Source organism: Ranitomeya variabilis, chromosome 2 (assembly GCF_051348905.1).
Source record: "Ranitomeya variabilis isolate aRanVar5 chromosome 2, aRanVar5.hap1, whole genome shotgun sequence".
NCBI classification, from domain to species: Eukaryota; Metazoa; Chordata; class Amphibia; order Anura; family Dendrobatidae; genus Ranitomeya; species Ranitomeya variabilis.
The window spans coordinates 465436074-465455067 of NC_135233.1; the positions used below are offsets into that span (position 1 = coordinate 465436074).

Sequence of the window (18994 nt, forward strand, 5' to 3'; positions counted from 1 at the left end):
CAGCTTTGCATCAGTTAGCCACTTGTCATCGACTATTTTTTATGCCTATGTACAATAGTAAAAAATTGATTCTAAAGCTTTATAGTTCTGCCAAGTGCTCACATCTTGTCCAGAGGATTATTTAGTTTACTCTTCATTCTGCTGAGTGCAAACCGGAATCATGTTATTAGAATTTTCTAAAAAAAAAAAAAGGACCACACACGATCGTTTTTGTCCTCCTATAATTAAGCACTTACGGAATTAGACTATTTTTTGTATTTTACTAAAGAGCTATAATCACTGATTTACAAATGTATGCCAAGACATAAGACTGAGACGTAAGTGGTAATTTGCGGAAACCAACAAATTAATAATCGTCGACCTTGGAATTATTATGGTCATTGTAGATATCCTTTTTTCCCCTGTTTTTTTTATCCACCATACAGTTCCAAAGATACAGGCCTTTATATTTAGTGCTGATTTTTATGGTCTTTAGTAAAGGGGCGTGGCTCACAGAGTAATTATGCAGAGAAACGTAAAGCCACGCCCCTGAGGATCCCGTGAGCCATGCCTCTTGTAAAGACCATATTGATTAGTATATTGGGCACACTAAATAAAAAGGCTCATATTCCTGTGTAAATTGTAAGGCCATGAGGGCAGAGTCCACTCCCATACTTTGTACCAGTCTGTCACTGTTAATTTATTCACTGTAATTTATATATGTATTTTGTATGTTAAACCCCTTGTCACATGTACAGCCACATGGAAACAATGCTGATTTAAAAATAAATAAATAAAAAATTAATAATCTCTGGAACCATATGGCGGATTTAAAAACAAACGGGGGCTTATCTACAGCATTCCAGAATGCTGTAGATAAGCCCCTGATGCCAGTGGCCTTAGCTCATATACGATTTTTGGCGAGTCAGATTCCCTTTAATTTTTCATATAAGTCCTAAAAATTTGAATGCTTCCGGACGCATTCCTACTAGACGTGCCTGGCCTCGCTCAATTCACTTGTATTGAGTGAGGACATGCATGTCTAGTCGGTATGTGACTGCATGTATGCAAGGTCGGTATGTGACTGCACGCTGTGAGGATTCACAAGTCTGCAGCCACACAGAGTGACTGCAGACTTGAACCCCAAGCCTGGACAACCCTTTAAAGAGTTCTGCACCCATAGTAGCAGTTGCGGACAGTAAGGGGACGGACCACCGCCTGTTAAATCTATACGGAATTCACTATACCTTGTAGTCAATTCTCATACCTACCAATGAAATACAGTGGGAGACGCCACTATTCATACTTGGTAATGTCGTCCTATACACACTATTGACAATGTTCTGCTGGGTGAGACGACCAGAGCCCGCAGGATCTATTACCGGTAGTAATTATTATAGTGGTTTCCCACATATCATTGTATAACCAGATGAGAATATAAATTGCTTTATTGTAGTTAATATTTTATTTTTATTTTATTTTTCTTGCATCATGTACAACCTAAACTACCGATAATCGGAAAGTTCATGTTAGACAACATTTCTCTGATGTCTCTAACTCTGAAAACAAAAATATACTCATGGTGTCAGCGCATTGTTTGAACGTTTATGATTTTGACACTTCTTTTCTTTCAATCCAAGGTGTGGAATGTGTTTGTTCTCCTCCTCGAGGCGGTAAACGTAGGCGCAAACTCCCTAAAGGGAACGTGCCCACAGAAAATGACCTGTTGTGTAAATCAAATTTTAGTGCTACATGTATTTTATAAAATGGTAATTATATATATATACAGTATACCGTATATACGCTACCGTTCAAAAGTTTAGGGTCACCCAGACAATTTTGTGTTTTCCATGAAAACTCATATTTTTATTAATCAAATGAGTTGCCAAATGAATGGATAATCTAGTCCAGACATTGACAAGGTTCGAAAAAAAGATTTTTATTTGAAATAATAATTTTCTCCTTGAAACTTTGCTTTCGTCACAGAATGCTCCCTTTGCAGCAATTCCAGCATTGCAGACCTTTGGCATTCTAGCAGTTAATTTGCTGAGGTAATCTGAGAAATTTCACCCAATGCGTCCAGAAGCCCCTCCACAAGTTGTCTTGGCTTGATGGGCACTTTGTGCGTACCATACGGTCAAGCTGCTCCCACAACAGCTCAATGGGGTTGAGATCTGGTGACGGCCCTGGCCACTCCATTACAGATAGAATACCAGCTGCTGCTTCTTCCCTAAATAGTTCTTGCATCATTTGGAGGTGTGCTTTAGGTCATTGTCCTGTTGTAGGATGAAATTGGCTCCAATCAAGCGTTATCCACAGGGTATGGCATGGCGTTGCAAAATGGAGTGATAGCCTTCCTTATTCAAAATCCCTTTTACCTTGTACAAATCTCCCACTTTACCAGCACCAAAGCAACCCCAGACCATCACATTACCTCCACCATGCTTGACAGATGGCGTCAGGCACTCTTCCAGCATCTTTTCAGTTGTTCTGCATCTCACAAATGTTCTTCTGTGTGATCCAAACACCTCAAACTTGGATCCGTCTATCCATAACATTTTTTTCCAATCTTCCTCTGTCCAATGTCTGTGTTCTTTTGCCCATATCAATTTTTCCTTTTATTAGCCAGTCTCAGATATGTCTTTTTCTTTGCCACTCTGCCGTGAAGGCCAGCATCCCGGAGTCGCCTCTTCACTGTAGACGTTGACACTGGAGTTTTGCGTGTACTATTTAATGAAGCTGCCAGTTGAGGACCTGTGAGGCATCGATTTCTCAAACTACAGCCTCTAATGTACTTGTCTTGTTGCTCAGCTGTGCAGCGGGGCCTCCCACTTCTCTTTCTACTGTGGTTAGAGCCTGTTTGTGCTCTCCTCTGAAGGGAGTAGTACACACCGTTGTAGTTTCTTGGCAATTTCTCGCATGGAATAGCCTTCATTTCTAAGAACAAGAATAGATTGTTGAGTTTCACATGTGTTAAGTCCTTCTCAGTCCCTGGCTTACTGGAGGTAAGCTTCCAGGTAAATGACACGCAAACAAAGTATTGTGTGATCATATACAGGGGAAGCTCAGGAGCGCGTCTGACTCTCTGGGCTTTACCCCTCCTTTATAAAGAAAAAGAGTTATGCATTTGCAGACATGCGCACAAGCGCTCATTATTTCACATTCTCTTACAAAGCTTATCTATACTGTGAAATTTACAACCTCTAGTATGTAGGTAAAAGGCTATAATGACAGAAGGAATGCGTGCATAAAAAGGAAATGTCAACTTGCTCAAGTTTCTTGATATGAGCCAGATGTTTCAGGAGAAAGATACAATGGATTCTTTCAGTCTAATCTCTACAACATGAAAATTCCTTTTTTCTGGCCATTTTTAGAGTTTAATGGAACCAACAAATGTAATGCTCCAGATTCTCAGCTAGCTCAAAGGAAGGTCAGGTTTATAGGTTCTCTAATAAGCCAAACTGTTTTCAGCTGTGCTAACATACTTGCACAAGGGTTTTCAAGGGTATTCTGACCATCCATTAGCCTTCTTACACAGTTAGCAAACACAAGGTACCATAAGAACACTGGAGTCATGGTTGTTGGAAATGGGCCTCCATACACCTATGAACATATTGCATTACAAACCAGACGTTTGCAGCTAGAATAGTCATTTACCACATTAACAATGTATAGAGTGAATTTCTGATTAATTTAATGTTAGCTTCATTGGAAAAAACTGTGCTTTTCTTTCAAAAATAAGGAAATTTCTAAATTACCCTAAACTTTTGAATGGTAGTGTATATATATTTATATACAGTACAGACCAATAGTTTGGACACACCTTCTCATTTAAAGATTTTTCTGTATTTTCATGACTATGAAAATTGTACATTCACACTGAAGGCATCAAAACTATGAATTAACACATGTGGAATTATATACTTAACAAGAAAGTATAAAACAACTGATATCATGTCTTATATTCTAGGTTCTTCAAAGTAGCCACCTTTTGCTTTGATGACTGCTTTGCACACTCTTGGCATTCTCTTGATGAGCTTCAAGAGGTAGTCACTGCGAATGGTCTTCCAACAATCTTGAAGGAGTTCCCGAAGATGCTTAGCACTTGTTGGCCCTTTTACCTTCACTCTGCGGTCCAGCTCACCCCAAACCATCTCGATTGGGTTCAGGTTTGGTGACTGTGGAGGCCAGGTCATCTGGCGTAGCACCCCATCACTCTCCCTCTTGGTCAAATAGCCCTTACACAGTCTGGAGGTGTGTTTGGGGTCATTGTCCTGCTGAAAAATAAATGATGGTCCAACTAAACGCAAACCGGATGGAATAGCATGCCGCTGCAAGATGCTGTGGTAGCCATGCTGGTTCAGTATGCCTTCAATTTTGAATAAATCCCCAACAGTGTCACCAGCAAAGCACCCCCACACCATCACACCTCCTCCTCCATGCTTCACGGTGGGAACCAGGCCTTAATAAGGACTATGAAATTCAATCATTTTTGCCACAGTCGTAAAATTATATTGGTATTGTAATTGTATACAATATTATATTATATATGGAGATCATGTATAAATTGGAATATTAAAAATGTATTACTACATTGATAACCAAATCTTAGTTATAGCTACCATAGAGTTTATGCATTGAATACTAACTCTCTTTATCTCTTATTGCAGAATTACTAATCAAAACTGACATGGAAAGAGCACCCTCTATCTTCGGATCCACCTCTCACATAGCAGTCCAGCCTTATATTCTCGGTGTTACACACCCACTAGCTATCTCAGGCCTATGGAACACTATTCAGCATTACTTGAACGCACTACCACTTTTCTCCACCCACTTCTGGCTCTGTGGAAGGCAAACCAGCGTCACTAGTAAGCGCAATATGGCACTTCCGGTCGGCGACTTTCGGCAGCGCGATTCCAAGTCACCACGCTACTGCATTTTAAAGATACCAGCACAGGACGCTGCACAATGAACGTGACTAGCGGTGGACACCGCGTCCTCACTCCACATCCCATACCGAGATCGGTAAGTGTTTTCACCCTTCATTCACAGCAACTCCAGGCACCGATCTATAATCGGTCTAACAACCTATAATGTTAATACTTATACCCACAGATCCATAGAATCACTCTAGAAACAAGCGCTAATTAGGGGTATGTACCTCATCATTGCGGTGTTTCACTGACTCCTATGTCTCTCATTAGCCACTCTATGCACTATATGCATGTCCTTTTTTGTAGGACACATTGCCCCACCATCCTATACGGTACACTACTCTAGGTAGGTGGTTATCATATGCTACTCTCATTTTGTTGATCTATACTGCAATAATCTATTACTCATTTTGGCTATAATGAACATGATATTTATACGCCATTATTTTCTATACTAAAGATGTTTCCTGGACTGTAATATGGAATTTGTATATACTTTGGTTTTTGTATTATTATTTTTTCAGTACTTTGATGAAGGTCGTTGTGCCCGAAACGTCTACTGTTACTGTAAGTACTGCACTTTATTAAATTTTTTCCACCGCATCTACATAGTGTGTGCCAAGTCTGTAAATAACTTGACACGAATTGGGCCCCTACTTGAGCACCACTCATAGTTGTGCTAAAGGTTTTCATTGATATCACGGTGGGAACCAGGCATATAGAGTCCATCCGTTCAGCTTTTCTGCGTCGCACAAAAACACGGTTGTTGGAACCAAAGATCTCAAATTTGGACTCATCAGACCAAAGCACAGATTTCCATTGGTCTAATGTCCATTCCTTGTGTTCCTTAGCCCAAACTAGTCTCTCCTGCTTGTTGCCTGTCCTTAGCAGTGGTTTCCTAGCAGCTATTTTACCATGAAGGCCTGCTGCACAAAGTCTCCTCTTAACAGTTGTTGTAGAGATGTGTCTGCTGCTAGAACTCTGTGTGGCATTGACCTGGTCTCTAATCTGAGCTGCTGTTAACCTGCGATTTCTGAGGCTGGTGACTCGGATAAACTTATCCTCAGAAGCAGAGGTGACTCTTGGTCTTCCTTTCCTGGGGCGGTCCTCATGTGAGCCAGTTTCTTTGTAGCGCTTGATGGCTTTTGCCACTGCACTTGGGGACACTTTGAAAGTTTTCCCAATTTTTCGGACTGACTGACCTTCATTTCTTAAAGTAATGATGGCCACTCGTTTTTCTTTACTTAGCTGCTTTTTTCTTGCCATAATACAAATTCTAATAGTCTATTCAGTAGGACTATCAGCTGTGTATCCACCAGACTTCTGCACAACACAACTGATGGTCCCAACCCCATGTATAAGGCAAGAAATCCCACTTATTAAACCTGACAGGGCACACCTGTGAAGTGAAAACCATTCCCTGTGACTACCTCTTGAAGCTCATCAAGAGAATGCCAAGAGTGTGAAAAGCAGTCATCAAAGCAAAAGGTGGCTACTTTGAAGACCCTAGAATATAAGACATAATTTTTGTTGTGTCACACTTTTTTGTTAAGTATATAATTCCACATGTGTTAATTCATAGTTTTGATGCCTTCAGTGTGATGAATGTACAATTTTCATAGTCATGAAAATACAGAAAAATCTTTAAATGAGAAGGTGTGTCCAAACTTTTGGTTTGTACTGTATATATATATATATATATATATATATATATATATATATATATATATATATACATATACAGTGGGGCAAAAAAGTATTTAGTCAGTCAGCAATAGTGCAAGTTCCACCACTTAAAAAGATGAGAGGCGTCTGTAATTTACATCATAGGTAGACCTCAACTATGGGAGACAAACTGAGAAAAAAAAATCCAGAAAATCACATTGTCTGTTTTTTTGTCATTTTATTTGCATATTATGGTGGAAAATAAGTATTTGGTCAGAAACAAACAATCAAGATTTCTGGCTCTCACAGACCTGTAACTTCTTCTTTAAGAGTCTCCTCTTTCCTCCACTCATTACCTGTAGTAATGGCACCTGTTTAAACTTGTTATCAGTATAAAAAGACACCTGTGCACACCCTCAAACAGTCTGACTCCAAACTCCACTATGGTGAAGACCAAAGAGCTGTCAAAGGACCCCAGAAACAAAATTGTAGCCCTGCACCAGGCTGGGAAGACTGAATCTGCAATAGCCAACCAGCTTGGAGTGAAGAAATCAACAGTGGGAGCAATAATTAGAAAATGGAAGACATACAAGACCACTGATAATCTCCCTCGATCTGGGGCTCCACGCAAAATCCCACCCCGTGGGGTCAGAATGATCACAAGAACGGTGAGCAAAAATCTCAGAACCATGCGGGGGGACCTAGTGAATGAACTGCAGAGAGCTGGGACCAATGTAACAAGGCCTACCATAAGTAACACACTACGCCACCATGGACTCAGATCCTGCAGTGCCAGACGTGTCCCACTGCTTAAGCCAGTACATGTCCGGGCCCGTCTGAAGTTTGCTAGAGAGCATTTGGATGATCCAGAGGAGTTTTGGGAGAATGTCCTATGGTCTGATGAAACCAAACTGGAACTGTTTGGTAGAAACACAACTTACTGAGTTGCATCCATCAAACACCATACCTACTGTAAAGCATGGTGATGGAAACATCATGCTTTGGGGCTGTTTCTCTGCAAAGGGGCCAGGACGACTGATCCGGGTACATGAAAGAATGAATGGGGCCATGTATCGTGAGATTTTGAGTGCAAACCTCCTTCCATCAGCAAGGGCATTGAAGATGAAACGTGGCTGGGTCTTTCAACATGACAATGATCCAAAGCACACCGCCAGGGCAACGAAGGAGTGGCTTCGTAAGAAGCATTTCAAGGTCCTGGAGTGGCCTAGCCAGTCTCCAGATCTCAACCCTATAGAAAACCTTTGGAGGGAGTTGAAAGTCCGTGTTGCCAAGCGAAAAGCCAAAAACATCACTGCTCTAGAGGAGATCTGCATGGAGGAATGGGCCAAAATACCAACAAGAGTGTGTGGCAACCTTGTGAAGACTTACAGAAAACGTTTAACCTCTGTCATTGCCAACAAAGGATATATTACAAAGTATTGAGATGAAATTTTGTTTCTGACCAAATACTTATTTTCCACCAGAATATGCAAATAAAATGACAAAAAAACAGACAATGTGATTTTCTGGATTTTTTTTTCTCAGTTTGTCTCCCATAGTTGAGGTCTACCTATGATGTAAATTACAGACGCCTCTCATCTTTTTAAGTGGTGGAACTTGCACTATTGCTGACTGACTAAATACTTTTTTGCCCCACTGTATATATATTCACTGCTCAAAAAAATAAAGGGAGCACTTAAACAACAGAATATAACTCCAAGTGAATCAAACTTCTGTGAAATCAAACCGTTCACTTAGGAAGCAACATTGATTGACAATCAATTTCACATGCTGTTGTGCAAATAGAATACACAACAGATGGATATTATTGGCAATTATCAAGACACCCTCAATAAAGGAGTGGTTCTGCAGATGGGGACCACAGACCAATGCTTTCTGGCTGATGTTTTGGTCACTTTTGAATGTTGGTTGTGCTTTCACACTCGTGGTAGCATGAGACGGACTCTACAACCCACACAAGTGGCTCAGAGGTAGTGCAGCTCATCCAGGATGGCACATCAATGCGAGCTGTGGCAAGAAGGTTTGCTGTGTCTGTCAGTGTAGTGTCTAGAGGCTGGAGGCGCTACCAGGAGAAGGCCAGTACACCAGGAGATGTGGAGGGGGCCGTAGGAGGGCAACAAACCGGCAGCAGGACCGCTACCTCAGCCTTCGTGCAAGGAGGAACAGGAGGAGCACTGCCAGAGCCCTGCAAAATGACCTCCAGCAGGCCACAAATGTGCGTGTGTCTGCATAAACAGTTAGCAACCAACTCCATGAGGATGGTCTGAGTGCCCAGCATCCACAGATGGGGGTTGTGCTCACAGCCCAACACCATGCAGGACGCTTGGCATTTGCCACAGAACACCAGGATTGGCAAATTCGCCACTGGCACCCTGTGCTCTTCACAGTGAAAGCAGGTTCACACAGAGCACATGTGACAGACCTGACAGAGTCTGAAGACGCCGTGGAGAGCAATCTGCTGCCTGCAACATCCTTCAGCATGACCGCTTTGGCAGTGGGTCAGTAATGGTGTGGGGTCGCATTTCTTTGGAGAGCCGCACAGCCCTCCATGTGCTCGCCAGAGGTAGCCTGACTGCCATTAGGTACCGAGATGAGATCCTCAGCCCCCTTGTGAGACCATATGCTGGTGCTGTTGGCCCTGGGTTCCTCCTAATGCAGGACAATGCCAGACCTCATGTGGCTGGAGTGTGTCAGCAGTTCCTGCAAGATGAAGGCATTGAAGCTATGGACTGGCCCACCCGTTCCCCAGACCTGAATCCGATGGAGCACATCGGAGACATCATGTCTCGCTCCATCTACCAACATCACGTTGCACCACAGACTGTCCAGGAGTTGGCGGATGCTTTAGTCCAGGTCTGGGAGGAGATCCCTCAGGAGACCATCCGCCGCCTCATCAAGAGCATGCCCTGGCATTGTAGGGAGGTCATACAGGCATGTGGAGGCCACACACAATACTGAGCATCTTTTCCTTGTCATGAGGCATTTCCACTGAAGTTGGATAAGCCTGTAATTTGATTTTCCACTTTGATTTTGAGTATTGTTCCAAATCCAGACCTCCATTGGTTAATAAATTTGATTTCCATTGATGATTTTTGTGTGATTTTTTTTTGTCAGCACATTCAACTTCAACAGAACAAAGTATTCAATGAGAATATTTAATTCATTCAAATGTAGGATGTGGTATTTTAGTGTTCCCCCTTATTTTTTTGAGCAGTATATATATATATTTAAAAAAAATGTTGAAAACTTGCAATTTTCAAAGTTGCAATTGGGGCTATTTAATTCCCTCTTTTGTGCAGAACACTTTTCAGAAGTCTCTTTATCATAAGAGGGAGGATTATAATGAAGGCAAACATCTCTATACACTGATTAAAGATTTTACACATGAAAAATTTGATTATAAAATCTGCATTAAATTCTCACCGTGTGAACCTGGCCTAATAAAAGAGGAAGTTTTACTGAATAATACTTTTTACAACACTTTTGCAATAACTCTGTACCTATACTGGAGAGTTTACAGTATTTTAGAAGCATCAGGTACATTTCAAAAGCTCCCTGTCTCAAACTCCCCCCTCGCTTCCTGGATTTCATTCCCCCGGAAATTAGGCACTTATTGGTCTTTATCCCTTGGAATGAGAACAATTCTGAAGTATATAATGGAGTATATATTGGGAATGCTGAATAGCTATATATTATAAAAATTCTATATATTCACCAGTTCATATGTTAAAAGATACTTTGTTGCTATATTTTATTATATAGAGTTTTTATATAGATGTGAAAAGAGATTTCCATGGTGAGACGTAAGTTGTAAGTTGGGATATACGGGAGGATAGTTTGTACGACTGACTGATACATGGAGTTTATGTGATATTTTGTATCTGTAATGTTATTGTGTTATTACGTGACTCATGATGTTACATGTTTCTTTATATGTCGCGGATGATTTATTGTTTTTGAGTAAAGGTGTTATTATGTACACATGGACTGCAGAGGTGTAAAATTAGCATTTTATGGGGAATCTAGGCTGATTTTTAGTAGAGCAATATTTTTTAGATTGTTACTAGAGCAGTATTTTCACTTTATGAGAATAAAGATAATGCAATGTTAGTTTTGTAATAGAGCAGTTAATTAATTAAAACTTCATGAATACATTTCTTACATGTAATTGATCCCAGGCAGCGGAGGTGTAGTTAACTACACTTTATATGTCACTTGTCTTACATGTCATGTTTTCTTTTAAGAATGAAGGTATAAATGTATTTATAGGAAAATGATCGGGTTGTTGCGTCCAATTTTTTTTTCTTTTTATGCAAGGAACACAAGGCTAACATGGCAATGCCAAAAGCTATGATTTGTGGCTTGTGCCGCAACAAGCAGGAAAAAACTGACTGCACTACAACTACAATTTTAACTTGGGGAAATGAACGCATTAGTTTTGGTGCATGCTGAAATGTTCATCCAGTAAAATACAAAATCACGTTTTTCATTTGCTTGTTTTTTTGTTTGATTTTGCTTTTCCAAACATTTGTCATTTAAGAAACACAATGATAATACACTTTATATTAGATTCTGTGTTACACTAAGGTCATACGACAGTATAAAACATCAGTCACAGTTGCATCCAAAAAAAGAGGCTGCAGCTCTAAATTCCCTAGCAGTATATCTTTGGAATGAGGGAGGAAACCGGAGAACCCAAGGGAAACCCAAACACGGGGAGAACATACAAACTCCTTGCAGATGTTGTCCTTGGTGGGATTTGAACCCAGGACCCCAGCGCTGCAAAGCATCAGTGCTAACCACTGAGCCACCATGCTGATCATAAATGAGTGTGTCTCATCCAATTTTCACAGAAAAATTGTGCATTGTGCAATTTTTTCAGATCCAATCGACTCAGTCAGTGAAGTAAATCGTTCATCTGCACTGTCCCATTAAATAACTTTGGTCCTTGTGTGATGATTTTTTTTGGTAACAGATAGCACTCAGACTGGATATACGGTGGTGTGAACGAGCCCTTACACACATAAGAGAATAATGTAAAATGTAAATGTTTTTCTGTTATAGATGGCCACATTTTTCAATCCAAGAACATTATCCGTGTTGGTGGCTTTAGGATATGAGGCCAGAATTCCTGCAGGTCTGGGAGAACGCCTGACATGACTACATCTCTCCAGGAATCCTAGTAGTCACTTATAATGGTGTTTCATCCTGAGTCAGTCCCAGCATCTTGCTTGAAAAACAAACCTCAATATGCCGGAATTAGTTAATAAAAAAAAACAATAGAAAACTCGTCACTAGAGACATAAGGTCTACAGGTCATAGTTACATAGCGGGAGTTACATAGGGTGAAAAAAGACCTAGGTGACGGTTCATCAAGTTCAACCTTCTTAGCCCTGATGCTAGTATCACATGAACTAAAACTTCCATGATGATAATGGAAGAGAACATAGGGACCTATGTGCACCTCAGGGTCACACGACCGATTTCTCCACAATCAGATCATTTTGATCATTGTCATCATTTTTTCTTGTACGTGGAGAGAAAGAAAGAAAAGTTTCTCCATTCTGTTAGCCCATGAAAATTAGACCGCATTTGGACGTCATCCGTGTGCAGTCTGATTTTTTCCACGCACCCATAGTCTTTCCTTGCCCAATGGACCACTGGATCCGAGAAAAAAAGATCAGACACGTGCACAGCCCCATAGAATATCATAGGTACGAGTGCTATCCATGAAAACCCCAGATTTCACTCGCCCAAGAAAACTGGTTGTGTGCACAAGCCCTTAAAGTGCAGAACAAAGCGGAGAATTAAAGGCGTTGTCCACTACTTTCACATTGATGACCCATCCCTAGGAAAGTTTACGAAAATCAGACCGGTGGTGGTGGACCGGCACTGAGCGCCCCACTTATCAGCTGTTACAATTAATGATTCTTGGAAGAAATGCAGGTAAAAATGAAAGTGCAAACATAAACATTGCAAAAGAGTTACTGAAACTTGGTGAATTTTTATCTTTTAGGTGCCAGCATTAGTAATACACAATTTAGAGCACATTTTTAATATATGTGCTGCCACTTTTCTGGGGTATAGTAGGATTAATTTGCTCAAATAGTTGTCAGATCCAGTGTAAAATCTCCAAAAAGTTGCAACATTTTTGCATAGCTGTGAGTTGCACCAATTTTTACAACCGTTTAATCAGTTTTACAGCAGATTTCTGATGCAAACTGATGAATTGGCCTTGTCATTTTTCAATAAAGTGATTAGCAAATTACTTTTTCATCCCAATATGAATCAGATGAGATGAAGAGCAGCGACCATCGGCGTCTGCAGCATAACCAGTTCATGACCAGAGCTGGCCTGATGGTAAGAGGACATAGTGCCGGCAGATGGGGTTCAGTGATGCATTTATTGTCAGATCCTCTATAAAGAAACTCATTGATTCTCTTATTCTCCTTGAAGCCAGATTTCTTCCCATACAGCATAGGAAACACTGACACCTCCAGGCTATAATATCATTGGTGGAAATTGAGTGATACAGCCCATGTTTTCTTTGGTTCTTTGAAGTTTTCCTTACATCTGGTTTACCAGATTCCAATTCATATGTGGCTCCTATATTTTGCATGTAAATGTGCATTGTATGACACCTTTATTCTACAGTTACCAAAAATAAAACACTCTAACAGCTGTTCATCGATGGGGGTCCTGGGTGTTGGAGACCCACCAATCTGAGATTGATGACCTATTTGTATTAATAGGTCATCAACATCTAAACCAAACTTATTACATCATAGATCACTTGAGATAGTTGATAATTAGGAATGAGAGAACGTGCTGGGATAAGGTGGATGTCGAACAGCCATGAGACATGCATCCATGGAGACTCTAACATATTTTTCGAGCACGCCGAAGACACTCGGTTAGCACCCGAGCATGGAAGGATAACACCTTAACCCAGCACGTTCGCTCATCACTATTGATAATGTTAAAAAACAAAGTTTACTATTCCTGTGTAGTATATATACATTGTTACATTATGCTTTGATGTGTAACATAACGATAACTAGCTGTTCTCTGTTGTTCCCTCTTATCTGGGATTAGGGACAATACAATCCACCCATCCGGTAAATATTCATGAGTAATGAGACCCGGAAGGCAATCGTCAGATCTTAGTCATGTCTATATTACTCAACTCTGATAAATCATAGAAAATATTCAAGAGGCAAAAACGTGTAACTCTTCCCATGCCAAAGTAGAGCTGAAAGTTGGGAGAAAAGCCCATTTCACTTGGTAGAGATTAGTGTACCTGAACTTAAAAATTCTGAGTTCTTACCGGATAGTTAGTGTCTAATGCTAAAAGCCGAACACTGACTTCTCCCGGAATTCCGTTGCAATGTATGAAGTTCCGGGGGAGAGAGATAGACTTTTCCTAGCTGAAAGTTTGTTTCGCCATTGTTTTCAATGGGGTTCAGGTTGTTATTCAGGTATAGTTCCGATACCAGAACCGAACGTTGAAATAAAGTTTGGGTCGGGCACCAGAACCAGAACTTCCACATGTCTGTGGAATGGCATATTAGTAGTGCTCACCTGCTTCCTTTGAGTCTTCACTTGTTGTACACAAAATGCTTTAGAAAAGTAATAATAAAAAGATATTTAGAGAAGAGAACTTGAATGGGGTAGTAAGATCTCCAATAAAGGGAATAACTCATCCAATATATGAGTGAATTTTATATATACCTTCTTTTTCTGATCCTTCTGCAATTTGGAGTGAGGCATGATTCATTGTCTTGATTTCCTAAATTGGTACGGGAGAGAAAATGAAAGGAACAAGGGCATTCCCCTGGGTAGTATTCCTATTAGGCCATGGCCGCACCTTCTACTGTATGCGGTCACGTGGGGCCGCCGATTACAGTCATGAATATGCGGCTCCACCTCCCATAGGGGTGGAGCCGCATATTCATTACTGTAAATGAGCGACCCCACGTGACCGCATACAGTAGAAGGTGTGGCCAGGACAGGAAGCAGCGACAGCCAATGAGGGAAGCGGGTGAGTATTTTCAGAACAGCGGGGGGCGCACAGGGGGTGGGGACATGGAGCTTTATTTTAAACACGAAATACCACAAAAAAAATGGATTATTCATATCTTCTTTACAGCAAACGCTGCTGCACAGAAGATATGAATCGCGGCTTCAGCACGATGCAGGGGACAGCGCTAAACTTTAGCGCTGTCTCTCCTGCACGGTCCGTGTGGTACCCAGGCGGCACACGGCTGCCGCACGTGTGCCACACGGATGGCCTACGTGAGCTCACGGACACATGGACACGGATAACTCCGGTACCGATTTTTTCCGGTACCGGAATTATCTGGACGTGTGAGACTGCCCTTATATGGTAGTATAAGGGTTCGTTCACATGTTCAATGTTTTCGGACGAGTGCTATCCGTTCTTTTCTTGGATAGCACTCGTACCTATGATAGTCCATGGGGCTGTGCCAATATCCGATTTTTGTCATCTGACGGAAAATATCATAATGTCCAATTTTGATTCAAGAGTCGGATGAAAATTAACAATTCAAGACTATTTGTTTGTGAGGAAATTGGACCGCACTAGGGTGACATCCAACTGCCGTCTGATTTTCACCGCAAGATGCAGAAACTTTCTTTTTCTCTCCACTTACAAGAAAAACTTATAACACTCTGATCAATGTCTGATTAGAATAATGGGTCCATTTGTCTTGTACATGGAACATGCTGAAATCTGAATGAGCCCTAGCAGGATGGGTAAATGTCTATATACTCACCTTGTGAGCTGCGCCATAGAGCAATAATGCGGAAGGAAGGTAGCAGTCCGCTGCCGAAATGCGTAGCGGTATAATAAAAGGTTTGTTTACCACTAATCTATTGCAGTGTGATCTATAGCCATAGCACTCCTTACATTCACCACATACATATTTTTTCCAAAAAACATAGAGCAATAATGGGACTCTTAGCCGGATCAGTATTGGAATCCGTCGTGCATATCGGATTCGGTTAAAAAAAATTGAGTATTTTTCGGTGCTGTCTCATAAAACAATATCTTTCTCTGTTTGGCTGGAACATATTTTGTTTTTACCAAACCCCATGACTGTTTGGTTTTTTTTTGGCACGAGATTGGAGGAGGCTGGGTTTTTACAAAGCTGGGAAATTTACATCACCTCACCTTTCTGAATTGATTTTAACCTTTGTTTTTTTTGCAGGAGGTGATTTTAAAAATAAGATGGGCCACCACTTTGCAAGCCAACTTCCAATGTTCCCGATAATGGGTAAGTACGAACCACACAAGGGAAACAGGATTATGGTTTTTTTATGGGTCACCCTATAGAAGTGGGAGTTGTAGAGGTAAAATGTATATCTTGCCTCCCCACCGGTCCTCATTTTCTCTGTACTCTTTGCTCCTGAAATGCCTTACTTTGGAGGTAGTTAATAGATTGCTAATCATCGGGTTTGGAATTCCTCTAGATAAGCAAAAATGTTACAAACTGTCAGACGTGTCCATGTTTCAGTGCAAGCTGCGGGATTAGAAGCCAATTTTGGGTCCAAGAAATTCTCGGACTTGTTTCTATGATTAACAACCACATTTTGACAATAATGGTTTTGCAATCTGTCGCCACCTATATATTGTCTTGTCTGAGAGCAGCAATGGGTAGTGTCAGAGGCGCTGATATCAGCATTCTATCTTTTGTGTGACTGTGTCCCGTAATTTAATGAAATGTAACTTTATCCAATGCGGAGTCCTCCCTATGATGTGTCGTCCTGTGTATTAATGACTGTGGGCTACCCCGACCCTCCGCCTCTGATTGACATTTCCTTTCTTGTGCACAATAATAAGTTGTCTATCAATCAGCTCTGGGAGAGTGGGCTAGCTGAACACATTTGATAGTGTAAAACCCCCCCTATACAAATTATATAGATGTCAGATGAGCAAACGATTGTTCGGTCAACTGCTATCTCTCCCCCATGTACAGGAATTCTCATGTCGGGCAAGTGCTCCTGTGTTCTCCTCTGACGGTGGCATATTTCCAAGGGAAAATCCAAAATTGGACATGCCAAATCCTTCTATCCTCAACGATATCTATCAGGGGAGAGTAGGGAGGCTCCCATACACATTAGACTGTCAAATTATAACATTTCCAACTACAATTTAACAAAAATGCTGGATGAAAATGGAGGTGGGAATTGAATCTATTGTTTTCAAAGGGATCATTCCCAACTTTCCAGAGCATCAGTTGTAGCACTGGACAGGTGCAGGTGCTGGTTTGAAGATCTGATCATAATCCTCCATGTAATGTGATTGGGCCCCGGATCAGAAACTGGGAATAAGAGCGCATGCAGAGATCCATGCAAATCGGTCCGATCATGGACCACAATGCACTGACTGGCCGCTGACCCAAACGTGACAGCTTCATGTAAATTTATGAGGCTGTCATGCTCAGGTGAAAAGACCGGCGGCCAGTCATTGCATTGTGATTTGTGCTCGGACCGATTGGCACGGACTACCGAGTGAGGAAAAAGCCTGATGGCAACTGATGCTTTTGGTGCCTGATGCAACAGATATATGTCGACCTAGCAGGTGTGATGCTGTAAGAATCGGGCTGCACTCAGATGTCATCCGAGTGCAGTTCCATTTGAGAGAGTGGATTCAAACAGGGACAACGGAGAGTGGACCCACTGGACCGTGACGACGAACCCCTCTCGGACGAGCTGACCAGGTGGACCGCCCCCTATACAGGGAGCGTTAGGGGCAGGCCCGTGAGGGACTATCGCCACGGAAGCTGGAGGGTCGACTGAGATAAGAAGGGTACACTGCAGGAACACAGGGACCGAAGGAAACAGCGGAGGAAACAGAGGGAATGGCAAGGAACTACTGAGACGAGGGAGAAGATGGGAATACTACAGAGACACGGAGGCTGACGAGACAATATGGAGACACAGAGGCTGACGGGAGCAAGGAAATGGTAAAGGAGCCGGGCAGGTACCGCACAGAAACAGGAACTGAAGGAACAAAGCAGGAACACAGGAAAATCAGGCAGGTACTGCAGAGGAAGGAGGAGTCCCAAGGTCAGAAAGCTAGGAATGCACAGAGACCACAGGTGACCAGAAGCACTTGTAAACACAAATGATCATCAGGCACAGAGGAGCAGCAGGAAGCAGCTTATATACCAGCATGAGAGCTACTTCCGGGTTACAGTCCTCCAGGATGACGGAGAGGACAGGAAGGAGTGCCAACAGAGGAATCAGATGTGCGCACGCGCAGAGCTGAATGCGCCGTGCGCGCGCACCCGGCGAGCTGCAGAAGCCGGGGGCGAGCGCTGCATGACAGTACCCCCGTCTTTACGCCCCTCCTTTTTAAGACTTGAAAGAAACCGGGACAAAATGCGAGGGGCCTGAATGTTCTCACGAGGCTCCCAGGACCTCTCCTCAGGACCAAAACCTTTCCAGTCAACCAAAAACAAAGTTCTCCCTCTAAGTTTTTTCATGGCTAAAATGTCCCTAACTTCAAAGACATCATCCTCGGAAACAGGCGAAGGAGAACAAAGGTTAGAAGAATGAAACTGATTAAAAACTACGGGTTTAAGGAGAGACACATGAAAAGAATTAGAAATACGCAGAGAGGCAGGCAACTTAAGTTTGTAAGAAACGTCATTAATACGAGACAAAACTTCGAATGGACCGATATAGCGAGGCCCCAGCTTATGTGAAGGAATTTTGAGACGGATAAATTTAGAAGAAACCCAAACCTTGTCCCCAGGATGGAATATAGGAGAATCGAGGCGTCTTTTGTCCGCATGTCTCTTCATCCTGACTTGAGCCAACTCAAGGGCAGACTTGGTCTCCTGCCAGACCCTGGAGAACTCTCTAGACAGAAGATCAGCCGCTGGTACAGTAGAGACAGGAGGAACCGGAAGAGGAAGACCAGGATGTTGACCGTAGACGATAAAAAATGGAGATTTGTTAGTAGCTTCACTGGAATGGTTATTGTAAGAAAACTCAGCCCATGGCAGCAAGTCAGACCAATCATTCTGATGGGAATTGGAAAAATGACGGAGATAAGTTACCAAGGTCTGATTAGTACGTTCCACCTGGCCATTGGACTGCGGATGGTAGGCTGAAGAAAAGTCAAGCGAAATGTTCATAGATTTGCAGAGGGATTTCCAGAAGTGGGCGGTGAATTGAACACCTCGGTCAGAAACAATATATAAAGGAAGACCATGAAGACGAAAAATATGGTGAACAAAAATCTTTGCCAATTCGGGAGCAGAAGGCAAACCAGGTAGTGCAATGAAATGAGCCATCTTGGAGAAACGATCCATGACCACGAAGATGACGGTACAACCAGATGAAGAAGGCAGGTCAGTGAT

General features: G+C 42.0%; 1 long non-coding RNA gene across 1 annotated transcript in view; it reads left to right on the forward strand.

Annotated features, from left to right (window-relative positions):
- The window catches only part of LOC143809604 (uncharacterized), a 29383-nt gene extending 13526 nt beyond the window's left edge, over nt 1–15857 (forward strand). Inside the window, exons 2-4 of the long non-coding RNA XR_013222353.1 lie at nt 4650–5007; nt 5441–5483; nt 15833–15857. This is a non-coding gene — a long non-coding RNA (uncharacterized LOC143809604). The remainder of the gene's footprint in view (nt 1–4649; nt 5008–5440; nt 5484–15832) is intronic.
- Nucleotides 15858–18994: the final 3137 nt, after the last annotated feature.